Here is a 24,604-nt window from a genome sequence, read left to right on the forward strand (position 1 = left end):
TCTGATGAAGTGGGTCTTTTCCTACAAAAGCTTATGCTCCAACACTTCGGTTAGTCTATAAGGTGCACCAGGACTCCTCACCGCTTATACAAATAATAGTAACACTTTCTCAAAATTGTTAAGACTATTCTTACATGTGATATATGCAGTGGTATAAATTACAGAAAGTAAACGAGAGCATCAGAGTCTAACTTGGTGTGATTCTCACACACAACTCTAGTGTTAGGGTGGAAGTATTACTTTAATTCAGTTTCCTGCATCTGCCTGTTAATTGTTTTTTCCTACTACAGTAAAACTCCAATAGTCCGGCATCCAATAGTCCGGCACTCCTGATAGTCCGGCATCAAAATGGCAAGAGCCTAGTGTGTGAGCTTCGGCAAAAAAATGAGTCACAAGGTAGCAGCAGCAGCAGCTGAACTGAGCAAAAAGGGTAAAAAAGGCTTAAACTAAATCATTACAGTATACTGTATACAGTATGTACAATAAAAAGGGTTAAGAACACTTTATATACAGTATATAATGTATACAGTATATATATAATCAGCTTATATTCATGGTTCAATTTTCAGATGTGTGCATCTGATTTAGGTTGGTAAAATTCTTCATTTGAGGCTTTAAATCTATATTAAGGCTTGTAAAACTGGGAGTTATGTTTTTATGTTCAATGACTTCCGAATGGCAAGGTTCAGATGTTCTAATCAGGTGCCTCTATTTACCCTGTGAGCTTTTTAGTTCACGTTTATTTTCCATTTAAACTATACTTCAAATGCAGATATATGAGCAAATGGGTGTTATTATTTTTCACCCTGTTATATTCACAACATACATACCACAGTATTTTAAAACAAAGCAGCCAACATTTAATACACTGACGTAAATGTGTGGACGCTGGTAAGATCACATGCATATCCATGCTCCAAGTAAATATTTAAGGTATTTTAGACTATGTCTAGACTACAAAGACAAATCAGAAAAAGAAATGCAATTTGTGGTACGCAAATTGCCTATCTTTTTCTGATTTACTTCTGAAAGAGGCTTTTTTTTTTTTCTTCCAGAAAAGTGGATGTGTGCCTTGGAAATTGCAGTCTAGATGTACCCTTAGTTTCAGAGATTTTCATTAAGCTGCAACAGATCAATTTCACAGTATTCCAATAAAAAACGGAACAGGCCATTTCTACCAGAGTTTTTATATAAGTTGTAGGCTGTACACAGTTTAGACTGGGTTTGCTAACAAGTTTTATATTCAGATCAAATACATAACTGAGTACATTGAATGCTGACTTGAATACAGAACCATTTCTGACTGTCTACCACAATAATGACTTTCACAAAAATGATACATCTGAATAACGCTGCTGGTTGACCCTTATTACAATACAGCAGTTATTGTACTTTAATGAGAGGTTCTGATTAATCCGTGTTCATTTGAAAAATACTCTAACGCTAGATAACTGAAAATCAAGATCTTGTTTAAATTCATCAAACATCCGCATAAAAAGACTCTTTACCTGAAGTCTGAACAATTTGCTTTCAAAACCACTCAGGAACTTTTAACATTTCCAGTATGGCTACGTCTACATTGCAAGGTTTTTGTGCAAAAACCCGTGGAGCGTCCACACCTCAAATGAGCTTTTGCACAAGGAAATCAAGAGTAAAACTGCAGAACAGAGGCCTTTTTCCACTGTAGGTAAACCGCCTTTTACGAGGCATAACTTCCTTTTTCACAAGAGTTCTTTCGCAAAAAGGTAAGTGTGGACACTTCAGAGGGAAAAGAACGGTTACTTACCTGTAACTGTTGTTCTTCGAGATGTGTTGCTCATGTCCATTCGAATTAGGTGTGTGCACCGCGTCTTCCATAGCATTTTCCCTAGCAGTACCTATAGCGCCGGCAGGGTACCCCCTGGAGTGGCACCGCCATGGCGGGGCATAAGTACCCCTGCCACCACTCCCCCACCTCAGTTCCTTCTTGCCGGACGCTCCGATGAAGGGGAGGTGGGGGGGAGTCGAATGGACATGAACAACACATCTCGAAGAACAACAGTTACAGGTAAGTAACCATCTTTTCTTCTTTGAGTGGTTGCTCATGTCCATTCAAATTAGGTGGCTTCCAAGACAACTCTACTTCAAGGAGGAGGGGTCAGAGCACTCAGAAAGAGAAGTCCACGAAAGTTGAACAATGCAAACAAATTTATTCAACTAAGGGAACACAGAAAAACTGTAGAAAGTACAATGTGACACACACAAACATATTTACAATACAGAGCTGAGGACCACGGAGCCCAATCCTGCGTCCTCCCTAGCCTGTTGTGCCAGCGTGTAGTGCGCCATAAAGGTATGGAGCGATGACCACGTGGCCACCCTGCACATTTCAGTGATTGGAACCTGCGCCCCAAAAGCTACAGAGGACGCCTGCGCCCTGGTGGAATGTGCTGTAACCCGGGGCAGGACCTTCCCAGCCAAGGCATAACACTCCCTGATACACCCTCCAACCCAGATGCACAACCTTTCATTTTGTCAGCGACAGCAATAAACAATTGTGTGGATTTGCGAAAGGCTTTAGTCCTATCAAAATAAAAAGCTAGCACAGGTCTAGCATCCAGGGAATGGAGCACTTGCTCCTTAGGGGAGGCATGGGGCTTTGGAAAGGAAACGGGGAGGTAAATTTCTTGGGACAAATTAAACGGTGACCCCACCTTGGGAAGAAAGGCAGGATGAGGGCGGAGCCTCACATTTTTGTCAGTAAACACTAGGTAGGGCAGATTTACAGTTAACGCCCTCAGCTCAGAGACCCTGCGAGCCGATGTAATGGCCACTATGAACGCAACCTTCATAGAGAAGTGCTTCAAAGAACACTTGGCCCAGCAGCTCAAAGGAGGGTGACACAAGTCTAGACAACACGAGGCTAAGGTCCCAAGTGGGAAGAGGGCGTCAAACTGAGGGATACAACTTATCCAAACCCTTAAGGAACCTTTTGACCACAGGGTCAGAAAACAGAGAAACTCCTGCCGAACTAACATGGAAGGCAGAGAGAGATGCCACATGGAAGGCAGAGAGAGATGCCACATGGACTTTGATGGAGGAGGTAGAGAGGTCACTGGACCTAAGATCAAAGAGGTAGTCTAGAATGGACAGGACAGGTGCACGGGACGGGTGCGCTCCCCTTCTGGACACCCAAGACAAGAAGCACCGCCACTTGGCCGCATACGACCGCCTGGTAGATGGTTTCCTACTACTTAGGAGCACCATCTGTACTTCCTGGGAATGTTCCCTTTCCAGTTGGGACAACCACGGATAAACCAGGCCGTCAGGTGGAGAGAGCTGAGATTCGGGTGAACCATGGTACCCCCGTTCCAGGGTTGGGTCAGGAGATCCCGCACCAGCGGGAGTGTTACAGGCTCCTCGCTGAGCATATCCACCAGGATAGGGAACCAGAACTGCCTGGGCCACCGAGGGGCTATCAGGATGACTGTGGACCTGAAGGTCTTGACCCTGGTCAGAACCCTGGGAATTAGGGGAAATGGGGGGAAAGCATAGTGGATACCCGCCGGCCACAGGACAGTCATGGCATCCCCCCAGGAGTGTTCTCGCAGCCCCAACAGAGAGCAGTAGTTCTGACACTTGGTGTTGCGTGCCGAGGCAAACAGGTCTATTAGGGGACAGCCCCACCTGTGGAAGATCTGACAAAGTGCCGAATCCTTGAAAGAGCACACGTGGGCTCCGAAGGCCCTGCTCAGAGCATTGGCCAGCAAGTTTTTGCACCCCGGCAGATAGGCTGCCTGCAAAACTGTCGTGCTCTGCGCACAGGTCCCAGAGGCACAGGGCCTCATGGCAGTGGGGAGGCAACTGGGCTCTCCCCGTCTGTTGAGGTAAAACACAGCCACCGTGTTGTCCAGGCGGACCAGGACAGAGCGTCGAGAGAGCTTTGACAGGAAGGTCTCGCAGGCTCTCCTGACTGCCCTGAGCTCCTGGACGTTTATGTGCAGAGCCCGCTCTGCAGGGGACCATAACTCCTGGGGTCCTGTGACACCCCAGTTTTGTTCCCCAATCCAGCTTGGAAGCATCTGTGACCAGTGTAAGTGAGGGCGGAGGTACAATGAACGGAACTCCGCTGCGCACACTGCCTCCTGGATCCACCATTGTAAGGAGGCTATCACCTCCAGGGGCACTGTGAGAACTGTGTCCCAGAGACCCCTGGGCTGGTTGAATGCCCTTGCCAACCAGGCTTGCAGAGGCCTGAGCCTCATTCGAGCATGGCGTACCACATACGTACATGCCGCCATGTGTCCCAGCAACCTTGAGCAGACCCAAGTGGTCATGATGGGGAACCGGGTTAACTCAGAGACCAGCTCCACTATGGACAGAAACCTGGTTCTGGGGAGAAGTGCTCTCGCCACCCTGGCATCCAGGAGGGCACCTACAAATTCGAGATGCTGGGAGGGAGTCAACAATGACTTTTCCTAGTTTAGCATGAGCCCCAGCCTTACGAAGCGGGCCCTTGTGACGGAAACATGGGCCTCCACTTATTCGTAGGAACGACCATGAATCAGCCAGTCGTCTAGGTACGGAAAAACGTGTATCCCTTTTTTGCAGAGACATACCGCTACGACCGCATGAATTTTGTAAAAACCCTGGGTGCTGTAGAAAGGCCAAATGGGAGCACTGTAAATTGGAAGTGACATCGGGAAACAATAAAATGGAGAAACCTCCTATGGCTGGGTCTTATTGCTACATGGAAGTAAGCATCCTTGAGATCGAGAGTTGTGTACCAGTCTCCTAACTGTAAAACCAGGATAGCCGAGGCCAGGGTTACCATTCTGAATTTGGATTTCACCACTGTCTTGTTGAGGTCCCTGAGATCTAAGCTGGGACGAACCCCGCCCTTGGGTTTTAGGACAACGAAATACCGGGAGTAAAACCCTCTGCCCCTCAGATGTGAGGAGACCCTCTCTATGGCTCCCTATTCGAGGAGCGCTAGCACCTCCTGACAGAGGATGCCTTCGTGAGAGGTGTCCCTGAAAAGGGGCGGGTTGGAAGGGAGCGAGCCCAGGAAGGGGATGGTATAGCCATTCCTGACTATTTTTAGAACCCAGACGTCAGTGGTGATTTCTACCCAGGCATGGGCAAACCGGGATAACCTGGCTCCAAACGGGGGGCCAGGGTGGGAGGCTGGTGGGCGACTCTCTAGCAGCCTGTCAAAACTGGTGCTTGGGCTGCTGGGAGGAGCCTTGTCCAACCCCACAGGGGTTGTCTCCTCTCGGGCGACATTGACAGTCCCTTGCAGACGAGGGGTCCGTAACCGCCCCCACACCCCACTGGGGGCACAAGGACGGCATCTCCAGTAATCCCCATGGGGGACCTGGGACTGCGGTCTCCCCTGCTGTCTGTAGGGCAGCTGTCGACGCTGAGGGGCCGGCGTGTGGATCCCCAAGGACCGGAGAGTAGACCTCGTGTCCTTAAATGTATGGAGCCTGGATTCTGTTTGCTCCGAAAACAAGACCTTTCCATCAAACGGCAGGTCCTGGATCGTGGTTTGGATGTCTGGAGGTATTCCAGACACCTGCAGCCAGTCACCATGGCGCATAACCACACTATGCCATGGTGCAGGCTGCAGAGTCAACAGCATCCAGGGAAGCCCGAAGGGCCGTGCAGGCAATGGTTCTGCTCTCCAAAGTCATGGCCACAAACTCCTGACGGGTCTCAGCAGACAACTTCTCCTTAAATTTATCTATGGCCTGCCAAGTATTATAAGCATTGCTTGCTGGTTCGCAATGCGGAGTTGCACCCCGCCAGTGGCATACGCCTTATGGCCCATCAGGTCAATACGTTTAAGCTTCCTAGCTTTTGGGGACAGCCCCAGCTGGGGAAGCCTCTCCTTTTGAGCCGCAGCCTGAATGACCAAGGACCCCGGGACAGGTTGGGAGTACAGGCATTCGTGCTCCAATGTAATAGCGCCTCTCGACTCCCTTTAAGGTAGGGATCAGGGTCGCCAGGGTATGCCACAGGACACTGGTAATCTTGGCCACGGTTTTATTAAGTGGCAAAGCCAAGTGGGCGGGCGCATCATCCGAGAGGATGTCAATCATGGGATCCGTGTCCTCCACTACTGGCTCCACTGGGACACCCAGGTTGGAGGCCAGACTCCTAAGCAGATCCCGATGTGCTCGAGCATCCATAGTAGGCAGCACTGGTGTGGGATCCGCCAAGGCTTCATCAGGAGACGATGATGACAACAACTCCTGGACAGGTACCGGATCCAGCGTAGGACCCGGTTGAAGAGCCGGCTGGGCAGGCGACATCGTTTGCAGAAGCGGCTCCGGCACCGAGGCCTGTGGTTCAGCAGTGGCATCTGTAGCAACCGACCTCTGGGGGAAAGAAGAGGGTCGTGACAGCGACGCCGATGGTTGCGCACGGTGTCCCGAGCCACTGGACACCACAGAGGAGGGCACAGGCCCCTGCCACTGGTGGTAAGCCCATGGCGTCCAGAAAGGCCATTGCGGTTGAGGCGGCCAAGTTTGTTGCACCCGCGAACAATCACGCCGGTGCCGAGAACAGGATCTATGAATCAAGTAAGCTCCCGAGGACTCCGACCTGAAAGACACCACATCAGAATCCGACGAGTAGTCTGACTTCAGGCCAGGGAGGCGCAGATGACGAATGTCCTGCCACCAAGGGGGAGGGAGCAAACCTGGACATAGACTTGGGTTTGCCCGCATGTGTGTGATGAGGGCGTGCTGGCACCGGGAGAACCGGTCCCGGTGCTAGTGCTGTATGCAGTACCCATTGCGGCGCCGGAAGGACAGGTCCCGGTCCTGAGAGTGGAGCCAGTGGCTGGATTGGAGCTGGTTGCGGTACCGGGAGGATAGGTCCCGGTGTCGGTTGTGGTGCCAAAGTCAGAATCGGTTGCGAGACAAACCCCGAAGAGGCCGACGTCACCAGTGACGGCGGCACCAGTATAGCTCACGGGGTCAATGCCAGTGCCTGTAATGGTGCCGCAACTTGCATTGGTGCTAAAGAGGCTAATGCTGAAGGGCCTGGCGCCGACAACTGAAACGGCACCCCGGGAAAGCTGTTCAGCGCTGGTACCGATGATGGTGCCATAGACGGCACTGCAAGGCCTTGGTGATACAGCACTGGAGCAGCCAAGATGGGGTCTGGAAGAGGTCCCAACGTCTAGGGAGGTCGACTCCAGTCGAGCGCCGTGTGAAGCCTGGCAGCCTGCGTCAAGGCCAGCACCGATGAGGAGATAAGTGGTACTGGTTCCACAGGGGACGGTCCCGCTGCATAAGCGACTGGTGCCATCCGGTCGTGCCGGTGCTGCGGCGAAACCGGTGCCAACATGGCCTTCGGCATAGGTGACCTCGATCTCTCCGCCTCAACTGATGACGGAGGGTAGGTAGTGAGGCTAATAAGATCATGCGCCACCTCAAAAGTGTCCAGCGTGGAAGGGCAGTGCGAGGGTAGTTGCCCTGGACTAGAAGGGCATCCCGCTCACTTAAGCCGCACTGTGGTGGAAGAGGATGTGTGCCCCGGAGACTCCGCTCTGCGGTGTAGGCCCGACTTGGACTTCTGGCTCGGAGACCTACCACAGGACGCTCTTGATTTCTTCGGTCCTGGGGAGTGAGACCGGTGCCAAACCCTCGACACTGAGGCCCGGTCTCAAGATGGAGCCTCACGCATGGACACCGGTGCACTGTGCACCACAGAATGTCCAGCCAGTGCCAGCTGTAAAGCCGTCTCCATTAGGAGAAGTTTCAGACGAGAGTCTCTCTCCCTCTTAGTGCACGGCTTAAACAACTTGCAGATCTTACAGGTGTCTGTAAGTTGGGCCTCACCCAGACACTTTGGACAACTGTTGTGAGGGTCTCCTTTGCGCAGACAGCGCACGCCTTAAAGCCCTGTGGCCCTGGCATTCCTCACCCCCGAAGGGGGAGAAGAAAACAAAGAGACACTAACTATCTACAATGCTAAGAGAAACGGGAACCATTAACTGAACTAACAGAGAGACATGCTCCAATGACCGTCACGGGCGGTAAGAAGGAATGGAGGTGGGGGAGCGCCGGCAGGGGTACTTATGCCCCACCATGGCGGCGCCACTCCAGGGGGCGCCCTGCCAGCGCTACGGGTACTGCTAGGGAAAAACGCTCTGGAAGACACGGTGCACGCAGTGAGCACACCTAATTTGAATGGACATGAGCAACCACTCGAAGAAGAAAAAGCACAGGTGCTCTGATGGCCATTCTGTCAGCTTTTGCGATGTGCTGAGGTGTGAACGTACCTTTGCTTAAGAAGTTTTTGCACAAAAACTCTGGAGAAAAAGGCTTCTTGTGCAAGAAGCATGTAGTGTAGACATAGTCTTCTACTCCTGTTTCTATTTTTTAACCTCTTCTTGTCACCTACTGCAAATACAGATTTTTCTGTGATCCGTGCCTAGTATCAATCCTATTCCCTTCAGCTTCACTCAGTCTAGTTCCTCTCATCATTTAATCAGTCATATGCCAAACACTCATATTTTACTCTGTAGATATCTCTAAATAATTCATTTCCCCCGAATATCCTAGTAGTTGTCATCTTCTTCTCCAAATGCCCACCTCTACCATGACAGCTTGTTAAATATAAGAAATATTGCTGTGTACAGAGTAGGACAAGCACTTAACAACATAATAAAATGGGGTGTGTTTCCAAAGTACTAGGCTAGAGCACTAATTTATTTAAACAAGAGAGATACCCTTCACAACTCATCAGCGTTGTTATCATGGGAAATCCCAAAGGGATATAGCATCCTTGCAGATCAAGCACCATGGGGATGGAACTCTAGCAATATCCTTAAGGGTATGTCTACATTGCAATAAAACACCTGTGGTTGGCCCATGTCAGTAGACCTGGGCTCCTAGGTTTGGGCTGCGGGGCTATGAAATTGTAGTGTAGCCATTCAGGCTGGAGACTGGTCTCTGGGACCCCAGGAGACCCAAGCCGGAATGTCTAGAATGTAATCCTATAACCCTGCTGCTTTAGCAATGAAAAGCAAAGTCAGTTGCCATGTACCAGCTGAGGGGTGTTTTTTCCAGTGTAGACCTACTTTAAAATAACCTTCCTGGCTTTTGTGTCTGTATCCTCTTCACAGGTAGGACTATGTAAAAGTCCTGACTCAGAAGTAATTAATTAAACAAAGATTTGGGCGTATCCTTTTAAGATGGGACTGCTCATACCACATGAAATTACTTTCTGTGAAGAATGGTAGATTACACTGAGTAGAAATTTGACCTCAACCTACAACATACTACTCTAATTTTCCTCAATGGTACCAGAAAGTAAAAGGCTTATGTCCTAAATATTCTCAAATTTCACTGGTATAGACTGCCCCCTCCAAGATCAGAAAGTCCTCCTATATTCACAGTGTGAGAATCAAATGACACAAGTTAGTGATCATGACCCTGTTATGTAATGTAATATTTATTCATGCGTACCTAAAACAACTAATATAATGAAGACCAAATGCAATGGGATCTCTTTGTAACTTTGAAGTGTTTGTAACGCTGAACAGAATGTTATGGTTTTTCTTTCAAATGTTTGCAACTGAATTTTGACTTAATACAGCTTAATTTAAGTGAATTTAAATGAAACAAGCATATAAATAGTTCCCTGACCTTGTCAAACCCTTTTTTAAACATTCATTTTAATGCTTAACACGGTATTCTACTGTACAGTATTTGCTGCTCCCTTTTTGTTTATCTCTGCTGCCTCATTGCGTGCGTCAGGTTCCAGTGTGTGGTTGCCCTGTCAGTTTGTAACTCTAGTGTTCATAACTCTGAGGTTCTACTGTGCCAGATATATACAATGAACATTCTGCAAACAACCCATATGCTGAAAAACTATTACACGTTTATGTTTCCAAAGTCTGTCTTCAAGCAATGTACAGGCAGCAATCAGTTAAGATTCATCGAAGAAAATATTTACAAATCACACTTCCTTCCCCAACATTTCTGTTTAATTTATGGACATCTGGAAATTCCTTTTAAAATGCAACAAAATTAAAATAAAGTGATTTCATCTGGAATTTGCTATTTATGATCTATCAGCTTGGCACATTAAAATAAAAGTTTCTGGGACCTTCACATTAGCTTGAGATTCTAGGTAAGAGACGGCATGGATTTGTAAAAAAACAAATCATGTCAACCCAACCTGGAACTTTCTTTGATTGGATAACAGAGTTGTAGAAAATGCGGGAGTGCAGATGTGGTACATCTAGACTTCAGTAAGACATTTGATACAATCTCACATAACCTTCTCATTAATAAACTATGGAAATACCTCTTAGATACTGCTACTACAAAGAAAGATGTAAGTCTGGTTGGATACTCATTCGGATACTCATTCCCAGTTATGAATGATTCACAGTTATGCTGGAAGGGCATAATGAGTGGGGTTCCACAGGGATCAGTTTTGGGACTGGTTATGTTGAATATCTTCCTCATTGATGTAGATAATGACACAAAGTACACTTGTAAAGTTTGCAGATGGCACCATCCTGGGAACAGTTGCAAATGCTTTTGAGGATAATTCAAAATAACCTGAACAAATAGAGAAATGGTCTAAGGGAAATAGGATGAACTTTAATAAGAACAAATGTAAAGTACTCCACTTAGGAAGGAACAATCAGTTGCATACATACAAAATGGAAATAATGACCTGGGATGGAGTACTGTGTAAAGGGATCTGTGGATTTTAGTGGACCACAAGATACGCATGAGGTAACTGTGTAACACTGTTCCAAAAAAACCAAACATCATTCTGATATGTATTACTGGAGTGTTGAAAGCAAGACATGAGAAGAAATTATTCTGCTCTACTTTGTGCTGATTAGGCTTCAACTGAAGTATTGTATCCATTTCTGGGAGCCACATTTCAGAAAAGATGTGGACCAATTGGAGAAAGATCATTTTTTCTAGACCTTTAATTATTTTTGTTGTTGTTCTTTGCACTATCGAGGAAGACTGAAAAAATTAGGTGGGTTTAATCTTGAAAAGAGAACACTGAGTGAAGACAAACTTTTAGATACTTGAAAAAGGTTGTTACAAGGAGGAAGAAGAAAAATCATTCACTCTGTTTGTAGGACAAGAAGCAGTCGGCTTAAATTTTAGCAAATGAGGCTTAGATTAGACATTAGGGAAAACTTCCTCATTGTAAGGGTGGTTAAACACAGAAATAAATTGCCTACAACGGTTGTGGAATCTCCACCATTGAAAATGTTATTTAAGAACAGGCTAGACAGACCTCTCTCAGGGATGGTCTAGATCAGGGGTTCCCAAACTTTTTGACACGGGGACCAATAAATCCATTCATGAACTTTTGGAGGACCAATAACATTCATTTGCATATTCATTAATCAAATGATGAATATTCAAATAAGTTGTTTTTGGTCCTCCCAAAACCCCCAGTGCCAGCTTTAGCAAACCTTTTGATGTGGTCACCCACAATATTCTTGCCAGCAAGTTAAGGAATATGGATTGGATAAATGGACTGTAAGACAGACAGACAAAGCTGGTTAGACCAGGGTTTCCCAAACTTTTTACTTAAGTCGGAACCCTTTTCTTCAGTACCGTTTTTTGCAGCCCAAAAATATAAACACACAAAAAACAAATGGAGAAAATACCAGACATATAACATGTCTGGTATTTTCTCATTAGATAAGTTTTATTATTACTAGATGTGTCAGTTTTTAGTTTCGAACTGCCTGGCTGGTAAATGTGCTCAGGCTGCATAAGTCTGTCTACCAGCCAGAGAGTTCACAACTACTCGAGGGTGTGTGTGTGGGGGGAACAATAGAATTCCCGGGCTGGACTAACTCATGCTTTGCAGGGAGGAGGGTGGAGGCAGTGCCCCGAGATCTGCATATGGCCGGGTCAGTCCCACTCCCTGCTGGCCGATTCACTCCCCTCCACCCTGAGCTGCCCCTGCTGTGCCTCTGGCGAGCCCCACTTCCCCCAACCCCCTCCCAGACAGCCAGTTCTGCCCCCACTTCTCCTCCCAATCTCCCTTGGCCAGTCCCGCTGCCTATGTCCAGCCCTGCTTCTGGCAGCTGCTTCTCTCTCTCTCCTCCTCCCCCTCCCCCATCTTCCCCAACCAGCTCCCTACCCCCGACCTCATGCCCCCCAGCAGCCCTGCTTCCACCCGCCCCCCAATCTCCCCGGCCCGCCCCGCTCCACCCCGATTCCCCCATCCAGTGCTGCTTCCTATGGCTGGGTGTCTCCTCCTCCTCCCCCTGCCGCCCTCTCCTAGTTAGGACTCTGCTGGGAGCCGGAACACCCAGGCTGGCCAAGGGCTTGGAGGACACAGCGCCACACAGGCACTCTGGGAGCGCAGAACACCCCAGCAACCACACAGAGGCCCGGTAGTTTTTTCCTGTGGCCCGGTATCGGGCCACGGCCCATAGTTTGGGAAACGCTGGTCTACTGGTGCTTGGTTCTGCTGTTTTTTGAGAAAAGTTGGAGGGCATGTAACAAGATCAGAGATCAAAACATAAATGAGAGGAGATCAATTACTGAGTGGGATTTTCAGACATGTTTGCTGTTGACCTAACATAGTTCCCCATTTACTACATATGGTTTTTCTTTAGAACGTTCAGAACAATGGCTTCCACTATATAAGGCCTTGAGCTGCTACCACAACACAAATCTATGCTATTATAATAGGAGAGGTATCCGTCACAACATCCATCACAGGGAACCTTTGAGAAGACTTGAGACATTTCTAGGGGGTAGACAGGCCCCCAGCCCCACCTATAGCCCTGTCCCTTCTGCTGAGGCCCCACCCCCACCCGGGGAGGGGAAGAGTGCATGCGCATCCCAGCGTCCCCAGAGCAATGGGGAGGGAAGAGGACGTCTGGCCCCAACTGCCTCTCAGCCTCAGGAGTGATGGGGAAGAAAGCCCAAGCCTCCTCACCCCAGGGTGCAATGAGAGGGGAGGAAACCCTGTGGCCCAAACTGGCCCAATCCTCTCTGGCCGTAGGAGCAGCAGGGAGGGAGGAAGCCGCGTGGCCCAAGCCTTTCCTGCTCCTGGGAACAGTAGGGAGGGAGGAGGCCACATGTACGTTTACCATCACAGCAGGGCAGATAATGCTAGTAATAAAATACATTTGTCAAAACTCCTATTGACATTAGTGGTAGCAGAGTAAAGGCAATGTTGAGTGTTTGTGAAAATCCAGTCCACTAAAGAGAGAGAGGCAGTACTCAAGTGAAACTAGCAATATCAATTTGAGTTTGAGTAGGATTGCATTATGAGAGCAGGCTTTATTGAGTAAGCCATGAATATTGCTTTCTTCTTTGTCATAATTTATAGAGAATCAAGCAAGTGTTCTGATATATTATTTTTGTAAAACTTTGTAATAGCGCTGTGCATATCTTTGAGAATCACGTTATATTGCAAAGAATAAATTACAGGATAACTTAAGTTTACTTAACTTATAAAAAGAAATAAATTATATGAGAAGTCCAAAGGATGTGCTCTTCAGTAAAAAAATTAGAAAAATATACGTTATATGGATAATACTTTGCAACAAAGATTCTGCATTTTGCAGGTTACTAAAATGGCTGTATAGAATGTTTGACTTGAACTGTAAAATTAGTTATTGCGTTCCAGCTATATTAGCAGCAGCAATATTTTGTTACAACTTACATTTTTATGAACTATGCAGAGTTTTTTGGGAGAGATCTAATTTAGGGAAGATATCCATGAACTTTTTGAGCTTGCTTTTCATTGTGCATTTCAAATTAGATCTGGATTTATGACAAACCACCTAGGAAAAATCAATAATTTATTTTTCAAGTGTGCATCTTTTTATACGTTTCAGAGTATTACAAATACACTTATAGGTATTTGTACCTATGTTATTACCCTAAATAAGAAAATATTACCCTAAATTACTATTTAGAGGTCTTTGTTCTTTTTTGTAAATATCCTACTGATATCAGTGGGTTTGTTCTCTTGTATATTTAGGGGAGGATGGGATCATAAGCTTACATCACTTCCCAGGATCAGACCTAAAAATGGAAATGACACCCCAGTTATGTACTGAATTTTGGGAACATGTCTGTATGTCAGTCTGATAAGACTGATTTTATCTGAAGCTTATGGTCCCATTTGTGAGTTCTGATAATCCAGTGAATTTGTGTGAACCAAACTTTATTTTGGGGGCTTCAATGAGATCTGACTGAAAAACAGTTCTCTCTAATACATACAAAATACATAATATTTTGGGATTCCTTTCCCATCAGACTTGGAAGAGATTAGTACTCCTCAGGTTACCAGACAAGAGCAAATAGTTACTTTGTTCCAAAAGAAAGAGACTCTGAATTATTAAAGCTGCTCACATGAAAGCAATATGTCGTGGGGTGTCAAAAACACTATCATACTTTCCAGCCTTTTCTTTTCTTTTATCCTGTTGAAAGCTAGTCCCCATGACTGGTCCACGGGCAAAGGTTGGATGCTTTAAAATACATATATAAAAATGTTGGACATGAGCTGGGAGGAAACTAACAAGACTGAACGAGAGAGATGCTTTCATGCAGTAACTGAGTTTTAAAGTCAGAAAATTCTAACAGTGGTGGCCTCTATGACACATGACTAGAGACAAATACCAAGCTTTGCTTTCCACTGTGTGCATTCTGAATTGCTAGAGGACAGAGGCTATGATAGGGCTTATTTGCAATGTAGATATTTTTAGCCCACCTGTTGCTCCATTTCTGAAAGCCAGTGGCAATAAAATATACATTTCAGCCGTGGAAGCAGAGTAATCTGTAATGGCAGCATAGTTTAAAGTTCAAGAGTCTGCAGTTTCATTTTATTCTTAATTCAATCATCTCAGTTACTTAGTGATATTGTCAAATTGACAGAATTTAGAAAAAAAATCATTCTGGATTCTGAAATGAATCATGCAAGTTCTTGCAAAGGTTTCGGGAAACACAACACGTTTTTTAATCCCCAACTAAGACTACCCTATATCTGTTGGTTTGGAAACATTCACAGAGGGTCCTTCACCAATCTGCATGGCTTTGCAGACTCTCAGACTTAAAGGTACATGTAATCACAGGATGCACTTGTCAGATCAGACCCCAAAATATGGTCCCTTTTGTAGTTGTCACCATTTAAAATCGTTACAGTTTTCCCTGTGCAGGAAGAAAACCAATGCCATATCAGTTTTAGCTACCTGTGAAGGCAAAATTGCAAAGTTGTTAATGGATCCCAGTCTGTATAATTTGCCACTTATGTCTAGAATGGGTCTGACCTGCGAAGCTCAAATTTGAATTTTCATCTAGATTTTAAAATTCCTGAAATCTGGGAGTATTTTCTATTTGGGATTTGAGTTCAGGGAATCAGGCATATAAACCAAAGGCACATTTTAAACATGAGAGTTCAGCGTTCACATGATCTTGCGGCACAGAGGTGAAGGTAGGAACGGAGGCCATGGCAAAATGAAGGCTGACTCTTGAGACGCCTCCAACGTAAATATTGCTCTCTCCTCTCCCTACATTTCATTTTTTTCCTAGCTCCCCAATGCATTCATTAAGTTGTAGCTAAACAGACCCTTTGCTGATTTTCCCAACGTCATTCCCATTTCTCTCTCTCTCCCCACATCCACAGCATACACCCACCCACCACTGGATTCCTGTTGCATTCTAAATTAAATGTATGATGGGTCAGGAGCCCTTTGGAGTCCTGTTGTGCTAAGACCCCACTGAGCCTGCTTTCACTGACAACCCAAGCAACCCGTAACCCTGTCTCTTTGAGGCCAGGTTTCCAGCCTGCTTCAACTGAAATACAGGAACAGAGTCACAACCCCAAAAGTGCAGACATGCACTTCAAGCAGCCCAGCGTAAAACGTTTTCCTAGCACTGAAGCTCCTGAAAGTCACCTGATTTCCCAATGTAAAGAGAGAGATGCATAGGCTCTTCCTTCCTCCCAGGAACAATTACTTATATGGGTTTTATTAATAAACAGAAGTGATTTTATTAAATATAAAAGTCACAAGAGAGCATGCCACACAAAGTAGACTACTAAGCATAATACACAAAAAAGCTAGTTATGTGTAGACAGGATATAGAAAGGTAGTCATGTTAGTCTGTTTGTCCAGTGACACTTTAAAGGCTGACACATTTATTAGGGTATTCGAGCATAAACTTTTGTGAGATACAACTCCCTTCCTCAGATGCTGAGGAGAAAAAGACAGAAAGAAAAAGGGATACAGAGATGAGACTATGACATCAGTGCTAATATCTCCAACAGTGGTGAAAAGGTGAGAATACCTGAATGAGAAATTGCCATTCTCAGACAGAAAAACTTCAAAAACTGACTGCAGAGAGAAATTCCTGAGCTGGAATTCATGTGCACATTTGACACCCTGAACCAAGGTCTAAATAAACACATGGAATGGTTCTTGCATTACAATAGCTAATTTCCCATTCAGAGTATTCTCACTTTCTCACTAGCACTGGAAATATCACTTTGTCTGATTTAATTAGCACTGATATCAGTCCCAGCTCTGTATTCTTTTTCTGTCTTTCTTTTTCTCTTCAGCATCTGAGGAAGAGAGTTATAGTTCACAAAGGTTTATGCTCTAATTCCCTAATAAATGTGTTAGTCTTTAAAGTGCCACTGTTCTCCTAGTTACATATTTCTAAATGTTGTTCTTATAATCATCTTTACACCAGACATCCTTCTATCCTGGACCCAGTTCCTTCCCCCAATTCACTCTTAGTTGGCTTCAGGAATAATCTTGGTAGAGGAAGCCAGGGAGAACTGATGACCAGGATTACTTCGCTTCCACTAATAAATAGGATTTGCATGAGGTGGGAATCCTTTATCTTCGTTTGACCATCTCCCAGCTTCTTACATAAAAAAAGGTCAGAGGTTAAGATGGATTCCAGTATTAGCTGATATGATCACATGTCTCTGTAAGGCCTCTGTCTCCATATTTCACAGGATGACCCACACATCCACAGGAAAGTTAAGCTCCATTGTCTCATGTTACTGGCCCTCAGAGTTCTGAAATGTAATCAGTGGAAGTGATCCAAATCAGTAAATATTCAGTTACAGTAGTGCACTCTTGCCACTAGGCTCCTGATCCAGGAATATCCATGGTTCTGTTAGATCACTGATGTTGCTGGACCATAGAGTGCTGTTTTTGGGAGGTGCACCCTGTACTTGTTTTCATTTTCTGGGGCATACCATTTTCTCTTGCCCTCTGTGATCCCCTCCTCAGCCCCATTTCTGTCCCATTCTCTGTAACCTGTTATGAGGAAGCGCTGCTAGATAGGGGAACCATCAAGAAGAGTCTCCATGAGGTGTTGTAAAGGGGTGAGCACCGTGTGAAGCACTGGACTCAGGAGAAGGAGGAAGTTTGCATATAGTAAGAATAAGAGGGGAATATATAGCATGCCCATATAGCTCTGTAAGATCTTCTGTATCACCATTAGTCAGCTGTAAGCCCTATGAACAGGGTGGCTACCACATTGCAAATGACCTCATGGCTCTCATGTATTATCTGTGAGCAAGATTCCAAGGATGACAACTCCATGCACCTTTATAAACAAAAAAGTGATGGTGCAAACTGATAATTAGCCTGGTATTTCCTTTCTATGTTGCTGGGGAAATCCTTGCACAGGCCATAATGAATAAGGTTAACACCTCTCCTGTGGTCATCATTGTCTCCTAGCCTCAATGGGGATTTTTGGTCTGCATATGGTACTATAAGTGAGATCTGCACAGCTCACTAGCTTCAGCAAAAGCACTAGAAACTTGTGTTCATTTTTGGATGCCTAGCAAAGTTGATTTCTCATTTAGTCCTTCAATGAGGGTGGAAAATGGTGATATTGGACCCAGTCCATTGTGTGTAGATTCCCACACACTTGTCCTTTTTTTTTTTCCTGGCTACGATTATGGATGCATTTCTTTGTTAGAGGAATTCTGCACTGTAAACAGTTGTTTAATTTGCAATACTTCCGCTCTAAGGAAAGTGCCAAATTAACTCATAAGGAACTTTGATTTCCTCATGACGGTACACTGGTTGCTCAGTCAATTGATGACATTCAATTTATAACCGATCATTTTGCTCATGCAGTCATTCACTTTGGTTTCACAATCATTCTAATGAATAGTGAAGTACTGTATCAATCTGTGCCTGGGATTTGAGTGTCTATACAGTTATTAAGATCAGCAATGCTCCTCTCAGGTCTACAGAGCAATTTTGCTGCTTGCGGGTATGCAGTTGCAGTGCTTTCAACAACCACCTATGGAATGATAGAGGTGTCAACATAAGTACTAACCCAAATGTCTATCAGGCAGGCTTCTATATTGTGAGATAGGGGCAACATATCACCGTCCCATTAGGACATCTGATCAGTTCCCTAGGACAAAATTCTCAGTATCCAAATCCCTCAATTTTTGTAAGATGTCTGGTATTCAAAGCATGCTAGATAGGGGAACCACCAAGACTCAGCTCATTCGTCTGGGCATCTCATTCACATGACTGAATCGAGAATACACAACAAATTGAATTTTAAAAAAATTCATTTTTCATTTTTTCACTTTGCATGCTTTTCAGTCAAAAAATGTCCTGTTTTGCTTGGTTTTGTCTTATTTCACTTTGATAATAAGCTGAAAAGAATCCCTTGTGGCTTGAGATTGATAGCTGATTTTCTAGTTTGGCCTTTGAACCAAACAATCAATTATTCCTTCAGTGCTAATGTTGAGGAACATTGATTGGATTGTATGAGGAAGCCTAGGATGCTGCTGCCTGTACTGTTAGCTGTTCTTCCAATAAACAGAACTCTGATCAAAGGGCAGGTGGATTGATTTATGAAACCCTGATAACAGAGGCAGGAATGGAGTGTGAAATGTCTGAGCCAAGTGAACTGTGTTGTTTTAATTTTTTGCTGTATCAATTAAATTCTCCCTCTAAGGATTTGATTTAATACTTTGTGGTGAGTTCTGAGAATTTCTGGAGTACATAATGGGGGAAAACTGAGAGAGCCTGAACATTTGAGAGGTACCGTGTTTAAAGCAAAGCTACAACAGGAGGAAAGAGTACTCTTTCGTACGGTTCTTGTCTCCATTTTACCTTCCTGGTATGGTGAAATTTATTGAATTATATTGAGTTCTTACAAAAGATAATCCCTTTCAACAAGCAAGGGAGAACCTTAAAGAGAAAGAATGAGCTGTGTTTTACTGAACATTAATGAATATAATGCTCAACTAGGGTTGATAAGATATTTCTTTTTACAGAAGTCAAAGCTGAAAGAAATGTTAAGTGGCTTGCTCTAGGTCACATAAGCTTTTGGTGTCAGAACTGATATTAAAACACAGAAGTTGCTGCTTCCTGGACCGAGGCGCACACCATGGTTACTGCAAAGATGTTCTGTTTTCTTGTGTGAATTATAGCTGTTCAGATCAGCTATGGCATTTGACCTGATATCCCTAGTTTAATCAGAAGGGGGCTGGAAGCAGGACATTTTCAGGGAAGAGATCTTAGACTCTGAAATCAGTTTGCCAGAGTTTGTTTTGTTAACCTTTAGACCTAACTGTTCTCTAACATTGCTTCTGGAAAAAGAGAATATGTAGTAGATGGAGGCATTGGTAGTTGCTTCTAATTTTCATTTTTAGTTTAAAGTTTTAATTAAAAGTGTATAGATCCCTTAATTAAAAGAATTGGGAAATATAAATATGACCAAGTTAAAAAATCAAATATAGCTCAGCTGTTCAGAAACATGTTTATCATTTTCCAAATACTTAAAAAAGTAGCTTATAAAATGAACAGTTAAACTCACTTCATGTCTTCAAAAGTTTTTATGTTCAAAACCAAAAGGGAAGACGATGATGATATATAATAAGGAAGTACAGTCTCAGTCTTGCCTGCAATCTGTTACATGCACACAAATTACTGCCATTTTATTTGGTATAGCTCTACTTCTATCCCTTTTTGTTTATTTTATTATACTACTACGTTATTGTCTATGAAAAGAATTGCCATTTAGTTTGATATTTGAAGATCCTATTTTTAATGGCTGTTGTCTTACTGCAAATAATATTGGTTGGCTTCGAATCTAAAACTCCATGTACAAAGGCTGTTCCATCCTGCTGTGTACGTATTGAGTACATCAATAAGTATTCCCAGATGAAACAATGAGCAATGGAAAGGTTGAAAGTCATATCTAAAAATAACATTCACTCCTCACTGGGATTCATATTAATGTAGCATCACACCTAAATTTCTAATTGGTGTGATGTTGGCTTTTTAGCTTTACTTAATCAGGGCCTACAAATAACTACAAGAACAGCTTTTAATATGCATCAGTGTATGCACAATGTATTTGTTCTCTGTTCTAAAAGTGTCTATACTCTGTATACTTGATGGCAAGAAACCTACTCAATTAGCACAAACCTGAATATCCTTTCCTCTTTTTGGTTTTAGCAGGGGGAAAAAAAACATATGGGTACGTCTAGACTACAGGGTTTTGTCAACAGAAGTTTTGTCGACAGATACTGTCAACAAAGCTTCTGTCGACAAAGAGCGTCTACACAACATTCAGTTCTGTCGATAAAGCAAGCTGCTTTGTCGACATGGCAGTATAGACGCAAGGACAGTTCACATGCAATAACACTTTCTGTCAACAGAACTCTGTCGACAGAAGGTGTTATGCCTCGTGAAATGAGGATTACCAGTGTCGACAAAACTGCTGAGTTCTGTCGACATTATGTCGACAGAACTCAGCGGTAGTGTGGACGCAGGTATAGTTTTGTCGACAAAAGTCCACTTTTGTCGACAAAACCCTGTAGTCTAGACACACCCATAATCTTGTCCGCCATGCCCACCGCCTGGGCCTGAGCTGTACAGAACAGTGTCTGGCTGCTGGATTCTATTTCCATATCTGCTGCTGAGTACATGTTTGACCCAGGGCAAATTAGTTTAACCCCCAGCCTTCCTCTCCCTTTCTGAAGTTGGAATAGTGATATATACCTTGCTTTGAGGTATTATGAATGAAAAGCATTATGCAAAGGCTATGTATTACTGTATATCAGCGTTTCCTAAACTATGGGCTGCGGCCCGGTACCGGGCCGCAGGAAAATCTACCAACCTCAGCGTGGTTGCCGGGGTGTTCTGCGCTTCCGGAGTGTCCGTGTGGCACCGGGTCCTCCAAGCCCTCGTCCAGACTGAGCGGAGTCTGCAGCCAGATGTTCCGGCTCCCGGCAGAATCCTAGCTAGGGGAGGGCAGCAGGAGGAGGAGGAGGGGAGAGCCGGCCACCAGAAGCAGCACTGGACAGGGGAATCAGGGTGAGGTGGGCCTGGGAGATTGGGCGGCCGGTGGAAGCAGAGCTGCTGGGGGTCATGAGGTCGGGGGTAGGGAGCTGGCTGGGGAGGGGTGGGAGAAGCGGCCGGCGGAAGCAGGGCTGGACACAGGCAGCGGGGCTGGCCAAGGGAGATTGGGAGGAGAAGTGGGGGGGAGAACTGGCTGTCCGGGAGGGGATTGCGGGAAGTGGGGCTGGCCAGAGGCGCAGCGGGCACGGGAGGGATTGAATCATCCGGCGGGGAGCGGGACTGACCCGGCCATATACAGATCTCGGGGCACTGCCTCCTCCCTGCAAAGCACAAGTTAGTCCAGCCCGGGGATTCTATTGTCGCCCCCGCCACACACACACCCTCGAGTAGTTGTGAACTCTCTGGCTGGTAGACACACTTATGCAGCCTGAGCACATTTACCAGCCAGGCAGTTCGAAACTACAAACTGACACATCTAGTAATAATAAAACTTACCTAATAAGAAAATACCAGACATGTTATATGTCTAGTATTTTCTCCGTTTATTTTTTATATGTTTATATTTTGGGGCTGCAAAAAACAGTACTAGAAAAAAAAGGGTTCCAACTAAAGTAAAAAGTTTGGGAAACCCTGGTCTAACCAGTTTTGTCTGTCTGTCTTACAGTCCATTTATCCAATCCATATTCCTTAACTTGCTGGCAAGAATATTGTGGGTGACCATATCAAACGCTTTGCTAAAGCTGGCATGGGGGTTTTGAAAGGACCAGAAACAACTTATTTGAATATTTATCATTTGATTAATGAATATGCAAATATGCAAATGATCGTTACTGGTCCTCCAAAAGTTCATGAATGGATTTACTGGTCCCCGTGTCAAAAAGTTTGGGAACCCTGCTGTATATGATTACAAAAATTCAGTCCCTGTGGATTCTTGTAGCAAAATATCACCAGGATTCCAAAAGTCAAAGAAAGAAATGTATTACTCCTAGTGAAACAGAGCTGTGTACTAAATCAATATGTATTGTAGTTCCCAAGGATGTAGCTTATAGGAAAAAAATCTTGCAGGACAGTACTTTTTTTTTTCTAATTACCAAATGGAGAAGGAAGTGTCTGCTTGGAATTACAATATGTTCTAGAACTGGGTTAACGTTTTAACACCTTATATAGTATTGCATCCCTATAAAATTTCAGAAAATAATTCCCTAAATTCTAAGGTGTCTGCTGTCTCCAAGTGCTGCAGCTGCTGTGGCAGCTAAGTGCAATGCCAGGGCTCTCCCATGAGTATTTTTTGCACAGGTGCTTAACTCTGCTTTATAATAAAAACACAACAAATCTGATTCTCGTCAGTATAATCTGAAATATTATATAATCTGAAGTCCAAATTTGAAATAAAAGTCATGAATGTTCAGCTTTTTCCAGGAGAGCTATCTCATGCAATGTAATATCTAAAAGACATGCCATCTGCCACATCTTGCCTCCCCACTCCCCGAAACAGACAAAGGCAAAAGCAAGCTATGCAGGAGATCTCTGCAATAGCTCAGTTCCCATGTTTCCTGGGTCTCTCAGACAGTGGCCGCTTATACTCTAATGCAGCATAGAGGAATAGAAAATCCATCTCTGGCTGTCTGCAATACAGTTATTGCATGAGGTACAGCATTATACATTTGGCTAAGCGCATTATGGGTATTTCCAAGTTCTTCTGAAGCACCACTGAGAGAGATCTTCATAGAACAATGGTGCGAACTAATTTAGAAAAGTATATGTCCCCACATATTTCAGTACTTTCCGATGCTCTTTTTCTTCTAACTTTACAACCTATTATCTTTAAGATTATTTCTTTCTCTCTAGTTGTAGGGACAAATGTCTCCATAAAAAAAAAATCTCAGTTTACATTACACCTTTGATTAGTTTACATTACACTGTTTCACGGGGCATAAGGGAGCAGTCGACAAAGGCTTCCCTTGTTGACCAATCCAAGTCTAGACTGTCGCGCTAAGCCGGATTATCTGATTGTTGGAACAGTTTGGTGGCCATTTTTATTTTAATGAAGCAGGGATTATTTAAATCCCCACTTCATTGACTATGTCAGGTAAACTAGTTTACATGGTTCCGTTGACAAGTTATTTACTTGTTCCCATAATATAAGATCTAGGGACCAGCAATTGAAATTAATGGGCAGCATGTTTAAAACAAATAAAAGGAAGTTGTTCTTCACACAGCGCACAGTCAACCTGTGGAACTCCTTGCCTGAGGTGGTTTTGAAAGTTAAGATTATAACAGGGTTTAAAAGAGAGCTAGATAAATTCATGGAGGTTAAGTCCATTAATGGCTATTAGCCAGGATGAGTAAGGAATGGTGTCCCTAGCCTTTGTGTGTCAGAGGGTGGAGATAGATAGTAGGAGAGAGATGGCTTGATCATTACCTGTTGTAGTCACTCCCTCTGGGGCACCTGGCATTGGCCATTGTCAGGAGACAGGATACTGGGCTGGATGGACCTTTGGTCTGACCCCGTATGGCCATTCTGATGTTCATATGTTAGAACCTGCATTGAAATCTTGGTCTCATGCAAAGTAAAGGGAGATTTGTTACCTACTTCAATGGAGCCAGGATTTTGCCACTGATATTAGTGTACTTGTTGGTGGCTTAGGGAAAGCACTATGCTCATGTTATGTATTCTATTCCTTTCCTCTTTCCTGTACCTTAGTTTATCTCTCTGCTGGCACAGACCAGATTGTAGTTTCTTCAGGGCTTTGATATTTATCATTATACAGATACAGAGACAAATCTCTGATGGAATGACACAATATCTAAAGGCAAAACATTTGTTCAACCTCTCTATGTGTCTAACCATACAACAATTTATTTATACTACTTAAAACAACTGTGAATAGTATCAATAACTCCTCTAGTTTACAAATAATTTCCAGGGAGTATCCCCAACTTTTGGTACTTACCTCAAGTTCAAATGTGAAATATAATTTTGTGCATGTGTAATGTCAACAAACCCTGATTTTGGCAGGCAGGATTAAACCTAGGACCTCTGAAGGTTAGTGCAAGAACTAAAAGTCACAGGGCTCTTAGCTAAGGCTGTAGCAGACTCATTCATATTTAGGTGATCTTGGTATGTAAAGGAGATAGAACACTACACCTGCCAGATGTGGGTTACACATATGCTTACGTACACTTCCTTAAGTTTCTCCTCCTTCTTGGTCTCTGTGGAATGGTGTTCAAACTCTGTAAGACATTCCAGGTTCTTAAAATTGAGAAACAAGAGAAAGTTCCATAATTTCATTGTAA

Source organism: Pelodiscus sinensis, chromosome 5, assembly GCF_049634645.1.
Source record: "Pelodiscus sinensis isolate JC-2024 chromosome 5, ASM4963464v1, whole genome shotgun sequence".
NCBI lineage: Eukaryota > Metazoa > Chordata > Testudines > Trionychidae > Pelodiscus > Pelodiscus sinensis.